Source organism: Hirsutella rhossiliensis (assembly GCF_020360975.1).
Source record: "Hirsutella rhossiliensis strain HR02 chromosome Unknown scaffold00017, whole genome shotgun sequence".
Lineage (NCBI taxonomy): Eukaryota > Fungi > Ascomycota > Sordariomycetes > Hypocreales > Ophiocordycipitaceae > Hirsutella > Hirsutella rhossiliensis.
Window position 1 is genome coordinate 984,359 of NW_025408683.1, and position 15,772 is coordinate 1,000,130.

Genomic DNA, 15,772 nt, shown 5'->3' on the forward strand with positions numbered 1-15,772 from the left:
ATATAATACCCTCCTTTAAGCGCGGCGTAGTATTACTTAATTAATAGCTTTTATACTATTAAGCCTATACTGCTAGCTCTACCTTACCCTTTCCTATTAATTATACTAGCCCTACTAGCCTTATTATCCCTATACTTATTAGCTTAGGTAGCTAGAACTAAGCTCTATACTTATCGGCCGGCTAGCCGTTTAAATAAGGGCGCAACCTATTATATACGCCCCTAGGTAGCTAGCGGCCGGCCTAGACCTATATAAGCCTTAAGTTACCCGTCCCCTTAGCCTTAAGTAGCCTCCTCTACCTAGGGGTATATAAAGCGGTATCCCCTCTTTCTTCCTTCTTTTCCTTCTCCTCTTTCTTTAACTATAATAGTAGTAGTAATAAGTAAGTTCCCCTCTACCTTAAGCGTTAGCTCGTTCTTAGCTATATAGCTTACCTTATTAATATATACTTATAGTAATAGCTATAATAGTAATAATAGCCTTAATAATAATAACTTTAACTAATAAGTTCTTTATTCTATAAAGCGGGAGGCTATAACCTATAATATTAACTTCCGCGATAGATATATCTACCTTCCCTTCCCTTACTTCCTCTTTCTTAGAGCGTATAAAGTCGTTTATTAACGCTATACTAAGCACGGCTAATAATAGCTCCGCCGCTACCGCTACTCCTACCCGCGCCCCCGCGACCGCGCCTACCGCTACCGCTTTTACCTCTACTATACTAGCCGCCCTTATATCGCCCTTCTAAGTAATAACGCCGTCCCCGCCGCTAGCTATAACGCCCGGCCCCTCTACCCCTACCTTTACCTCTACTACCCTTATAAGTCCGCTACTTAGTAAGTATAGTAGCTATTTTCCGCTAACTTCTTAAAGTATAAACGCTAAGTATAGGCTAGAGCCGCCTATACGGCCTCTTATATATAGTATACGTTATAAAAGCTCTCTTATACTAGCTAAGTTAAGCGCCGCTATAGCGGTAGTTATTATTAATATATATATACCGGCCGCGCCTATAAGGCGGCGCCTTCTATCTTACTTACTACGGCGTTAGCTTAAAAGGCCGGTATATATAGGTAAGTATAGGGAGCTACTAAGAAGCGCCTTACCGCCGCCGCCGCCGCTTACCGTAATCTCCGCGCCCTTAAGCGCTAGGGCCTTATCTTTAATTAAGTTCCTTTCCTTTAGCTCTTTTACTTCCGCTATTAACTCTCTTAGTACTAAGGATACTACCTCTATCGCTTTATTGGCGGTCCCTATAGCTATGCCCGCCGCCCCCGCCGCTACTACTAGCTAGGCCCCCCCCGCCCCTAGAGCCCCTAGAGCTACCGCTACCGCTAACTAGCTCGCGGGCCTAAAGGGCCGCCTAAGCGCTTTAGAGAGCGCCGCCGCTATTAATAAGGTAGAGAAGGATAATAAAGATAAGGATAAGGATAATAATAAGGATAAGGAGTAGGTTTAAGTAGTTTAAGGGCTCTACCTTAAAATAAACGCTATTTTTATCTTTACTTATATTATTATACTTACGTTATTATAACTAATTACTTTACTTTACTTACTTTATAGTCTTAGCCTAAGCTATTATTAATAGTGTATTAGTTTATTATTTTTATTTACTATTCTAAATAAAGCTTTAAACTTATCGAGGGCTATAGTTCCTATAAACTTATATATAGGTTCTTATATAAGGTTAAGATACCCGCGCTATTTAATAAGGACCTCTTAGCGTTTCCCCTTACTAACCTTTTTCTAGCGCATAGCCTATATCTCTTTAACCTTAAACTTATCCTCTCCCTTTACTTTAATTATAGGCGGTTAAGTATCTACTACTTTTTATTTAAGTAGTAGGTTAAAGGAGGCTCTATAAAGGAGGTCTATATTAATCTTATTATAGACCCCTATTAAGAGACTATCGAGCTCTATAACCTATAGGCTAATAACCCTTTATACTATAAACTTTATATATAGCTAGTTAAGCTTCTTCTTTAGCTATACTAACCTATAGTTATAGAGGTCTAGCTGTACTTTATTTCCTACTATAAACCTATCTACTAAGGCCCTAGTCTTATTAGTATACCGCTCTTAATCTTATACTACGGCGGCTATCGCGGATTAGTAATAATCTATAGTCTCTTATAGCTTTTATATAAATATAGAGGCGCGGCCCTTTAGTAATAAATTACTATACTACTCCGCTACTATATTTATAGTAAAGGGAACTAATAAGGGTAGTTTAAAGCTATATATTATAAAGAAAAGGGCTATTTTAATAGAGGTATATAGTTTACTATTTAATATAAGTTAGGCCGCGGGGAGCTATAGGTCTTAGTTTACTTAATTATAAGCTATAATAGCCTATAAGTAAGCTTATACTTCTTAGTTAACCCTCTTAGGCCCTCTATTAGTTTATAGGTAATATACTATACTAAGTAGCTATATAATTTAAAGTAGCTAGTATAAGTACTATTAAAAGCAGCTAGTTTAATTCGATCCCTTATCGCTTATAATAAAGGCTAGCTAGCTATATAAGCGGGCCTAGTACTATAAGAAGCGCTTTATATAGGACTCTATATCTATAAATAGTATTAGCTTTAATATTATAAACTTACTAAGTTAGTCCTTAATTACCTATATATAGTAGTTGCCGCCCTTTATAAGTAGGACGTTTATTATAAAGTCTATCTATATATATATATAGAACTAGTTAGGTACTAAAAGCTACTTAAGTAGCCCCTTAAGCTACGCCCTTTAAATCTTAGTATAGCTATAGATATTATAGTTATAAAGGAAGTAGCGAATATAGTACTATAGGAGGGGCTAGTAGAAATCCCTTATAAGGCTTACTACTATACCTTATTAACCTAGGTAGCCTATAATACTAAAGTTATAAACGAGCTAAACTAGCTTCCCTTAAAGCTTATTTTATTTATTTAGCTTTAATAGTCTATCCTTCTTTTTAACTTCTATAGTATAGCGCGCTTACTACCTATAGTCTCCCCTATTAATATAGATGCCCTTATAGGTTAATATAATAGTTAGCTACTTATACTTTTAGCTTTAGCTTTAAATTAAAGTATTAAGCGCTAGACTTAATAGCGCGGCGTATGCTCTTATAAGTATAGTCTAGAAATAATATCCTATCCTATAAGCGTTAAAGGACCTTATCTTAGAATACCCGCGCTATATACGCCCTTAGGCTAGTCTATCCCTCCTCGCTAAGCTAAGGCAAAGGTATAAAGGAAGGCTTATTTATTAGCGCCGCGCCTTCCTTTACTAAGGAAGCGCCTATATAAGTCTATAGCGCTTTTTATAGGATAAGCTATAGATCCTAGGCCTCGATATCTACTCCCGTTAGCTAGTCCTAATCCTTTTAAGAAAGTATATCTAAGACTATAAAGTCCTGCCCTAGCTAGTACTTAATTAAGAAGTTAAAGTATAAGAGATACTTTACTTAGCGGGCTTACCGCTCTAAGAGGTACTAGTAGGTTATAAAGTACTTAAGGTTCCTATAGTCTATAAGAACCTTAAAGCTCTTATAGCTTTAAAGCTCCGCTTACTATTACTTAAGGTAGCTAATAATCGCTAATATCTCCTTATTATAAATAGCGTAATTCTACTCTATTAAGGTTAGCTTATAAGAGTAGAACGCTATTAGTTGCTTTTACTTATCTACCTCCTAAGAGAGCGTTCCTTTAAGTACCTATAACGACTAGCGTTATTCTTAAGGGATAAACCTATCGAGGGGTTTATATTAGTAGATATAATAGGGCGTGGTCTAAGTAATAATAAGTATATTACGTTAGTAATAAGTCGGAGGTTATAGACCGTAAACTATAACTGGGTAATTAAGTAATCGGAATTAAAGGTAAGATAGTAATAGAGATCGTAATAATTATAATATATTAAAAGCTATCGAGCTATCTATTTAAAGGAGTAAAAGTAAGTAGCTATATATACCTATAGAGACTATCCTTAGATTATAGGCCTAGCTATAATCCCTAACGTTAGATCGTATAGAGCATAGTAATCTTATTAATCCTAGATTGCTTAGATCTCTATAATCTCCTCGATCCTATATCTATTAGATAGTCGTACTAACTATTTATCCGTTAAACCGTATTATATACTTAACGCGGTCGACCGTTAGCGGCCTAGTAGCTATAGTTATAATATAATATCTTCCCTCCTTTTAGTCTTATCTATAAGACCTATTATAGCTACCTTAGCCGCTATATATAAATATACCCTTATCGCGTTATATATAAGTATATCGTTCTTTATTTCTTTATCCTTTTAGGATATACTACTAATAGTATATCTAGTCGTATATTAAAAAATCGTTCCTAAAAAGCCTTTAAGCGCGCTACTCTTACTAAATATATAGACTTAAGTAGAGATCCTACCGATATACTATATACTTAATACTTTAAGGTAAAGAAGACGAATCATTAAATAGCCGAAAATTCTTCGTGCTATAATAATTATATTACTAGTAGTCGTCCTTATTATAATAGTATTTTAGTAGTATCTTTTTATAGGTATCTTTTAATTCTTTCTATATATAGTAGCTAATATATTTCTTTTAGTAACTAAATTATTAACGGAGTAGCGTAGGCTATATTCTAAAGAGGAGGAAGCTAGGGAAGCCTTATTAAAGCTTTAGGTATAGCTTACGAACCTTTAGTCGTAAATATCTTATCGCGAAGACTATTGCGCTACGTAGGCAAAAGTAGAACGCGCGCTCTAATAAGTACGCTGCAATTAATATATATAACTAATAACCGTGTTTTTCCGATATATCTATCGCTATTAATCGTTTAGCTTATATCTAGAAAATTCGGAATCGTATAAAGGAAAAGAGTTCTAAGTTATTTCGTTATAATATCTAAGAAGTAGATACTAAGGATAGCGTTTTACCTACGCTTAATATCTATAAGTATTAAGTAGTAAATAACTTATAATCGTTAGGCGTTCTTAATAAGGCGAATTAGTCTTTATTTAGTATTAGCGAGGAGTTTATAGATCTTAGTCCTTTAATCCCTCTTAAACCTTTTAGTAAAATTATTAAAGTAGAGAGCTATAATAGGTTAAGTGCTTAAGTAGTTCCTAGGTATTTTCCTCTAGTCTATATCCCTTTTACTTAATAAGGTATTCTTATTACTAACCTTATTTTCTTATATTTAGTATTTATTTTACTTTATATTCTTAATTATTATTAACTTTAATTTTTTCCTATAGTTTAGTATTTCGTAGCGCTAGTTCTAATAATAAGATATAAAATATCGGGTATATCTATATTATTATAAGTAGCGAAAGTTCGTAGTTAACTTTTAAAATAGTTTTCTTAACCTTAAATAGTCTAAGTTTCTTAAAATCTAATTTATTACTTAGTCGTTTCGTTTTAATATTTCGTTATATAAGGTAGACTATATCTCCCTCTTAAAAGATTAGTCCCTATAATCTTTTCCTATTATAGTAAGTAGATATTTATTCTCTAATATATTTCTTTATATAATTTTTATAGCTAATCTACTTATAGTATTACTTATTCCGCTTATAGTCCTTATTAAGTAACCTTAAATACTTCTAGGTTATATTTATAATTAGCGTATACTAGTAAGAGCTTAGTTATTTCTATAACTAAGCTATTATAAGCTAGTTACGCTATTAGTAGCTATTTAACTTAATTGTTTTATTCGTAGCTAATATAGTATTATAAATATTATTTAAGCGTTTAGTTAAGTCGTTCTATTTATCTATCTATTTATAGGTAATAAGCTATACTAAGCTTATATTTCGTCCTTAATTATACTATAAAAGCTTACTGTAATTTAGCTATAAATATACTTCCTTTATTAAAGATAATCTCGTTTAGTAGTTTATAATTACTAATAATTACTTATAGGAATATATATACTAGCTCTTTTATATTACTTACTTCTTTATAAGGTAAAAAGTATTTATACGTTATTAATTTATTAGTAATAACGAATATACTATTATACTTAACGTTAGTTATAAGTTCTTTTAATAGTAATAGCTTTATAATATAGTCGAAAGCTATTAAATCCTATAGTTTCTTTAGTACTAGTAACGGTTATAATTCTCTATATAGTTTATATCGTTTAGCTTTACTTTATATATAAAGTTTATATTCTTTAATAACTTATTATACTATTTTTTTAAGCTATAAGAAGTTATATTATTATTTAATCTGTTTTATTATTCTTTAGATTCCTTAGTATCTATATATTAGATATTTATATATATCTTATATAACTTTATCTTATAATTCTAGTAGTATCTAGATTTTATATTTATATATTAGAACTTCTAAATATTCTATATTATATCCGTTTAATACTTTATATTCTTTTATCTATTTTAGGATCTTTTAGTATATTAAGTCGTTAGGTTATACTTTAAATATTATATTTAGCTATCGTTACTAGTAGTTCCCGTTTTCGTTAATTTCTAGGAGCTATCCTTTTACTATAGGTGCTCTTATATCGTAGTTACTTTATCGACTAAAGGTATTAGCTCGACCGTTTTTTATTCCTTTTCTATAGATTATTTTATAGTTAAATTCTAATAAATATTCGGCCTATCGGATTTATTATCTATTTAACTATTACGTTATTATAAAATATAAGATATTCTTATAATCTATATAGACCTTAACTTTATATTTACTTCTAAGAAGGTAGTATCGAAATTCCTTAAAAGCTTAAATAATTATAAGGAATTCTTTATTATAGATAAGGTAATTAAGTTCTACGCTATATAGCGTTTTTAAGTAAAATATAATTAGTTATAGTCTTCCTTTATTATCTTTTTATCCGATTTATACTCTTAGAGTAAAGTCTAATATATCGGTTTTAAGTTCGATTTATCGTTTTAGATTAAAGGTAGTTAAGACTAGTTCTTATATAATAGTAGTTTTAATATATTCGAAAGCTTCGTTAGCTTTATCGTCCTATATAAATTCTTTTTCCTTCTTTATTAAGTTATATAGTAGTACTATAATCTTTCTAAAATCTTTAATAAATCGTTAGTAGTAATTTATAAATCCTAGGAAACTTTATATATCCTTAACGTTCTTTAGCGTTAGCTATTCTTTAACTAAGTTAATCTTATCTTATTATATATATATCTCTCTTAGTAAGATTATATATCTAAGGAAGTTTACTTCCTATATATAGAACTTACTTTTCTTTAGTTTAACTAGTAACTTTATATTCTAAAGTACGCGGAGTACCTTATAAACGTATTCCTTATATTCTTCTAAGGTATCTAAGAAGATTAGGATATCGTCTAGGTATACTACTATAAAGATATCTAAGTATTCGTATATAATATTATTAATTATTTATTAAAAGGTAGCTAGTATATTTATAAGTCTAAATAGTATTACTAGATATTCGAATAGTCCGAATTTCGTTTTAAAAGCTATTATATATTTATATCCCTTTTTTATATATATTAAGTTATAGGCGCCTTTAAGATTAAGGGCTATAAACTATTTTTTACTATATAGTCGCTCTTATAGTTTTAATATAAGCGGTAATAGTATTTAGTCTTTTATTATAATATCGTTTAAGCGTCTATAGTTAATAACTAGTTATAGCTTACTATTTTTCTTTAAAATAAATATAACTAGGTAGCCTACTTTAGATATTAACGTTTATATATATCCCTTTTATAGATTCTAGTTAAGGTAGTCGCGTAGCGTTTATAGTTACTTTTCGTTTAAGTTATAGATTTTATAGAACGTCGGTATTATTCTATCCTTAAGATAAATTTTATAGTCCTATTAGCTATATTTAGGTAACCCTATCTTAAGTTCTTCCTTAAAGAGTTTATTATATTTTTAGTATTCTTAAGGGATATTCTTTATTTTATCTTATAGGCTTTATTCTTTCTTTTAAGAGCTAGTTTCTCTTAACTTAAGCTCTTTATTAATTTATTTAAGGTCTCTCCTTAAAGTAGCAATAACTCTTTAGATCTTTATATTATATCCTTTATTCTATTTATATCGGATACTAGGTTATATAGCCGTATTAGTTAGTATATAGGTCTTATTAGTCGATTTTATTATATCCGCTAGTTTAGTTACTATTTTCGTTTATATTACTAAAGCCTATAATAATTTACTTAAACGCTTATCCCTTTTATCCTATTTAGTAGCTAAATTATTTTAAAATTTTACTTTCTCCTAAATCTACTAGTCTTAGAAACTTACGTCCTTATTTTAATATAGCTAGCTAGTTTTCTAGTTAATTAGTAGGTTACTCCCCTATAGCTATAGAAGCCCTAATATAAGGTCGTGTTCTTTAATATTTATAATATCGAAGTTAACTTGTTTATTATAGCCCTAGATATTAATATTAAGGTAATTAATCTCTATATTAATAATTCTATTATTATAGTTAAAGGCCTCTCCTTTAATATTTATAAGTTTATATAGATCCTTCTTATATCTTTATATAAGTTAGTAACGATTAATAACTTTAGGTAAAACGTAATTCCTTATTATATTATAGTCTAAAAGTATATATATATAATATCCCGCGATTTAAATATCTAATACTATTTAGTCGCTATAGCTTACTATTACTATATATAGGGTCCTTAGATCTTATTATATTATACTAGTTTATAGCCCTTTTATAGATAGTATACCTTATTTTTTACTTAGTCCTTATTTATTTTATTTAGTTATTCTTCTTTAATTTATTATTAATATTATTTCTTTATATTTTTATCGCGTAGTATTATATCGGGGCTTAAGAGACTAATTTCTTATAGCTAATCGAAGATTTCTTATTTCTTAACGCTATATCGTTTATATTATACTACTTCGTAGTTAATTATATACTATGCTTTATAATTCTATTTATTTTCGTACTAAAGGTTAAGTTTTCGTTTAACGTCTTTTTATTTTTTATATAGTATTTCTATATCGATTTTTCCTTAGTCGAATATAGCTTATAGCCTTTATATATATTACTAATAATCTTTTAATATACCGTTATATTATTTATACTATACTTATGCTTTTTTATATTTATAAACTCTATAGTTTAGGTATATATATTTATTATAATCTTCTTTATTATATTTAACTTATTATATAAGTCTATAAAAGATTAAGGGTTCGGATACCTTAAAGTAAGTAGTATTATACTATTCTTTTATTTTAGCGTATTTATAGATTTTATATATCTCTAAAAGATATCTTATTAATAAACCGTAATTATCGCGGTATTTAAGTAGCGTACTATAATTAGGTTCTAATAATATAACTTAGTTATTTAGGTAGCGTTAATTAATTTTCTAGTAGTTTAGATCTATACTTAGGTAGGGTTTTAAAAGTACTTATCCTTTGAACTTAACTAAGAAGGCGTTATATCGTGCTTTTATCTAAAAGTATATTATATAATCTAAGTAGATATATAATATCTATAAAATATACTTATAGTACTTATAAGTAAGTAGTATTTATAGATCGTCTTTAAATTCTCCTTATAGTTACTATTCTTATTATAAAGCTATAAAGGTATTAACTATAGTAATAGCTATAGTATAGTCTCCTCCGCGTAGTACTAATTAATATTAAATTAATATAGCTTATTAGTTTTCTATAAGAATTTAAGGTATTTATTAGGTTCTAATTAAGTATTTCTTTAAATTCTTTAAAGTATAGAGCGTATTCTTTAATCGTAGTATTTTCTCTTAGTAATAAGGGTAGTAGTATAAGTTCGTTCTTATCTTCTATTTCTCTAGGTATTTCTTATTCTTTAAAGCTTATATCGTCGATACTTTATTATCCCGCTTTAGGTTATTATCTAAGTTTTATAAGTATAAGAGCTACGTTTATATCTTCTTTATTATATTATTTATAAGCTGCCTATTATTATTATCGATTTTTATTTTATATATCTTTTTAGAATTACTTACCGTTCTTCTTAATCTAGTCTTAAGAGACTCTTTTAAGATAAGGGTATTCCGGTTCTATAAATTTAACTTATTTCTATATTTTAGGATCCCTTTATTATATTATTATAAGGGTTTTCCTTAATAGCTTTAAGAACTATCTAGTACCGTTCTTATCGCTTAGGTATACCGTATATTTATCGTCGTAGTATATAGTCTAACTAAGGAGTTTATACTTTAGTTCCTATCTATTAATAGCGTTTAAGTATTTCTTACCTTCTAGGGCTAGTACCTAGTAGGTTTTCTTTTCCTTATAAGGTTATCTATATTCTTTAAAGTAATATCTAAGTTTCCTATAGTTAAAACACTTTCCTTTACTTTTCTATATTATATCTAGGTCTATCTTACCTAGGTTAGTTATATAGGCGTAGGTAATAGGAGTTTCGCGCTTCTTTTTATAGTTAGCGCGTTAGTTAAAGTTATTCTTATAAGAAGGGTTCTAGTTTCCTCTTCCTTATTTCTTTTCTTAGCGTTATATATACTATCTATCGTCGATTCGTACTACTATAGTAATATAGTCTAAGAGGTTATTAGGTTGATTTTCCTTATAAAGCTTATCCTTAACTTCTTCTTTAAGCCTATCGTAGAATTATAATATAAGAGGTTCGTTGTCTTAATTAAGTTTTAAGGTAACTTAATAGAACTTTATAGTATAATCTAATACTAAGATCCTTTATTAAAGTTCTCGAAGTTTCTATTTAGCTTCTCGTTCCTTATTAGTTATTCTAAATACCTTTATAATAGCTTCTTCGAATCCTTAGAAACTAATAAAGACTTTATCTATCTCGTTATCTTATTACGCTAGTTAGTTATCGAGAAAATCCCTTATAATAGGTCTAAACTAAGTAAGTACTATTCTAGATAAATAATTTCCGATATAAAGTACCTTTTTAACTAGGTCTAAGAGTTTAGTAGGGTAAAACCGGTAGTAGGCCTTAAGTTAGGTAAGAAAGTCTCGAAGCGTACTATAAGTACCGTCGAATAGTCCTAGCTATTTTAGTTTAACTACTTCTCTAAGGTCCTTAACTTATCTATTACCTCCTTTATTTCTAAGTAACTATACCTTATATTAAAGGGTAATAATCTTACGTATTATATCCTAAGGCGATATAGTAGCTTTATAGTTAGTTAATCTAGCTTACTATATAAGTATATTAATAGTTACGATATTACTTAGAGTAACGCGGTATTATACTAAATAAGAGCTTTTAATATATAACGACCTACGTTATTCTTAAGGGATAAACCTATTAAGGGGTTTATATTAGTAGATATAATAGGGCGTAGTCTAAGCAATAATAAGTATATTATATTAGTAATAAGTCGGAGGTCGTAAACTATAGACTATAACTAAGTAATTAAGTAATCGGAATTAAAGATAAGATTATAATAGAGATCGTAATAATTATAATATATTAAAAGCTATCGAGCTATCTATCTAAAGGAGTAAAAGTAAGTAGCTATATATACCTATAGAGACTATCCTTAGATTATAGGCCTAGCTATAATCCCTAATATTAGATCGTATAAAGCGTAATAATCTTATTAATCCTAGATCGCTTAGATCTCTACGATCTCCTTAATCCTATATCTATTAGATAGTCGTGCCGACTATTTATCTATTAGACCGTGTTATATACTTAAAGCGGTCGACCGTTAGCGGCCTAGTAGCTATAGTCGTAATAGTACCTAGCCGCTATAGTTTACTTCGACTAATATAGACTAGTTAAAGTCCTACTAAAGTAGTACTAAGGCTTATAAGAATAGGTTTTTAAGCGTATAGAACGCACCTTCCTATATAGGCCCTTAACGAAAGGCTGTCTATTTCCTAGTAATCTTATTTAAGGGTATTATAATATAAGAGAAGCCCTTAATAAATATCTTATAGTAGTTTACGAACTTAAGGAAGCTTTATATACTTATTTATATAGTTAGGGCCGCTTAGTCCTAGATCGCTTAGATCTTTATAGGATCCGCTTATATACCTATACTTATATAGATAATAAAGCTTAAATACTTAACCCTCTTAACCCTAAATTTATACTTATCTAGGTTAAGGTAGAGCTTATAAAGTTAGAGGCGCTTTAAGACCCTCTATACTTTCTATATATAGTCCTTATAAGAGCCGCTTATATAGAAAAGGATATTATCTATATATATAAAGGCGAACTTATTAAGGAAGTCTTAAAGTATATTATTAATATAATACTAGAAAGTAGTAAGCGCTTTTAAGAGGCTAAAGGGCGTTATAAGCTACTTAAATAAGCTATAGCGTATATAGAACGCTGTCTTTTACTTATTACCCTCTAAGGTCTATACCTTATAGAACGCTTATTTTATATCTAGCTTTATAAACTACTTTACCTTTAAAAGGTTATAGAGTATATCTAAGATTAAAGGTAAGGGGTAGCGGTCTAGCCTTATAATTACGTTTAAAGCCCTATAGTTATAATAGAACTATATCCCGCCTTTTAGTTTATATATAAATAAGACTAGCGCTCTTACTTTAAAGCTACTTACTTAAATAAAACCCTTATTTAAGAGGTCCCTTAGTATCTTCTTTAGTATTAATAGCTCCGCGTATAATATACTATATAGCGGTCTAAATAGTATAGGTAGTTCCTACCCCTTCTTATTAGTATAAAGTATGATCTTATAGTCTACCCCTAGCTTATATAGGTTAAGCTTATTTACTTCCTAGGACTTAAATAGTAGTAAGAGGTTATAAAAGCGCTTTAGTATTTACTACTATAGCTTAGAGGGCGACGTTAGCTTCTTTATATAAAGGGCCTTATCGATATTTACTAAGCTAACTATATAGACCGCTATATTAGCCGCTACCTAGCCTTGCCCTTACTCTACTTATTATATAGTTCTTATAAAGATAAAAGTAAGGACTTTTTATACTAAGTATAAAGCTTATACGCTTAGTCCTATACTTATAGAACTATCGTTATAGCGGACCTACTATTATATAAGCCTAAACTATAGCTTCCTTTAATATAAAACTAAGTATAACTTTATATATAATAACTAGGGTTTCTTAAGTATTAAGGGAAACTCTAGTTAAGGGATTATATAAGTTATAATAAGCTTATAGTAACCGTCGACCTTTATAGCTAGCTATATAATGCCCTTAATTACTATACCCTTTATTGCGCTTAAGGCGCTTTTTACTCGCCTTAAAGTAATCTTTTCTATTAATACTTATATCTCTTACGTAAGCGCCTCGTTAACTATAGCATAGTACTAGCAGCCCTTATCTATAAGAGCGGTAATAAGTAAGGAGTTATTAATTATAACCTATATTAAAGTAAGCTCCTTTTTTATATAGGCGGATAATTCCTCTTTCTCCTTTACTAGTACTAGTAATTAAGGCTTTAGAGCCCGTCTTTATTCTAGAGCTACTCTTTTTCTTTTAAGCCTAGGGGGGCGGAGTCCTCCTTATCGTCTAAGGCGAGGAGCGGTTCTATCTTTACTACTTAAACCGCTATAAGCCGCTTAGTTAAAAGGAAGGAGCATTTTAATATAAAGTATATAGATACTTTATAACGTAGGTAGCAGCCGTTAGCCTTCCTCTTTTTAATTTCCTTACTTATTACTTACTTCGCTTACTACTTAGAGTATAGGGTAGTATAAGGGGTAGTCGATAGCGTCTTCTTACTACGTCTAGCCCGGTCTATATAGGTAGCCGATATTAAGGTATCCCTATTTATATCGATAGCTAGTTATTTATCTTATAAAGGGGCGGTAATCCTATTACCGCTATATAGCGTACGCTTATAAAGCTTTTAGAAACGCGGCGTTTACTTATAGCCCTAAGCTACCTTTATTAACCGGCTTATATACTCGCTATAGTAAGTAGGTATAATTATATAAATAAGTAGCTCTTATAGGGCCGGCGTAATCGAATTCTATAGCTATATAAGCTTTACGCTATCTTCCTATACTATAGTCCCTACTACGTATAAGAGCGTCTCTTTAAAATCGGGAAGGAATTCGCTAAAGGTTTATCCGTCTCTTTACTTAAAGGTCTATAGCTTATCTTACGCCTTATCCTACTCCTATACGTTGCTAAATATATATATAAGGTATTAGAAGAAGTCTTATAGGTCGCGTCTACCCTTAGGGCCGCCCTTATCTTAGAATCTAGAGATCTACTATATTTAGGGCTCTAGTAGCGTATAAAGGAGCGACTACTACGCTATATTACGATAGCTATTTAGGCCCTATTTTTTATTAGTTATAAACTTTATCTATAGCTAGCTAAAAAAGAAGTAAAAAGACTTTAGCTTACTATCTTAAGTTAGCTAAGGGAGCGGCTTCTATATTAGTAGTATTGCCGCTATAACTAGCGTTATAGAGGTCGTAGGGGTTAAAGCTAGTCTTATAGACGGCTCCCTTATTATAGCGAGACCCTTATCTTTCTCGCTAGCTATTACGCTTTTAATCGCTTTTAGGATAGCTACGATACTTCCTATCTATCTAAGGAGGGGCGGAGTACTTCCTTAAGGAGGAGGCGCCCTCTATAAAGAGATATCTATTAAATCTATTAGTTAATAGCTTATACTATTACGGAGTAAGCAAAGGTATATATATAGGTACTATTTATAGGATAATATTAATAAGCTATATAAAGCTCTCTTATATATAGCTAGCTTATATATATACGTATAGGATCCGGCCCTCTATATATAACTATATAGCTTAGGCTATAGCCTAAGCCTATAACCTATAATAGTTAAAGACTCTTATAAAGGATAACGCTAACTTTAAAAAAGAAAAAGAAAAGGAAGCTATTAGATTAAATAATCTAGATAAAGAAGGAGACTATAGGAAAGTAGTAAAGCTAGAATACGCTTACCTCCCTATACCTCCTTTTATAAAATAAAAAGAAGATCTAAAAGCAGCTTTTTTAGTTAGCCTTCCTATCTTAACCCTTAAGGGGGTAGGAAAGGCACCTCTTTTAAAGGATTACCTAGCTGCCTTTTTATCCCTACTTTAAGAAGTAAAGGAAGGTATAGGGCTCGATATAGTTACTAAAAAAGACTAACCTTTTCCTTATTTTAATTATTTTTCTAACTTCTACCTAACGCTAATAAAAGATAGTTTATATAGAGCGTTTATAGTAAGCTAGCTTTTTAAGCTAATATAAGTAAGGAAGGTATATAAAAGAGACCTCCCGGACCTATTAGTAAACTAAACGTAGCTAGAAAGATATACTTTTTAAAGACTAGTTTTCCTAGGCCTAAAAAGACTACTTAGCCTTATATAAAGAGATAGGGTCTTTTAAAGAGGTCCTTAAAGAAAAGGTAAGAGGAAAATAAGTCCTTAGCTATAAGTAGGTCTTTATCTATAAGACTAATAAATATAGCTTCCTTTAAAAGTATAAAGCCTAGCTAGTTATTTATAGGAACTAATAGGAAAAAGGGGATCTTCTTATTAAGGTAACTACCTTAGTAGGGATGTCTTTTCGGACCCTTATAGCTATAGTAGTAAAATTCGACCTCGAGCTTAATTAGATAGATATAGTTAATGCCTTCGTTAACTACCCTTTTAAGGAAGAAGAAGTTATCTATATATACTTTCTACTAAGCTTTTAATAGCTAGGAAATATTCTATAGCTTAGTAAAGCTTTATACGGACTATAAAAATTACCCCTTCTTTAGTAATAGTATTTAACTAGTTCCCTTAAAGCCCTAAGCTTTAAGAAAGTCCCTTAAGAACTATATATAATATAGAAGGGTAAAATTATAGTCTTCTTTTACGTCGATAA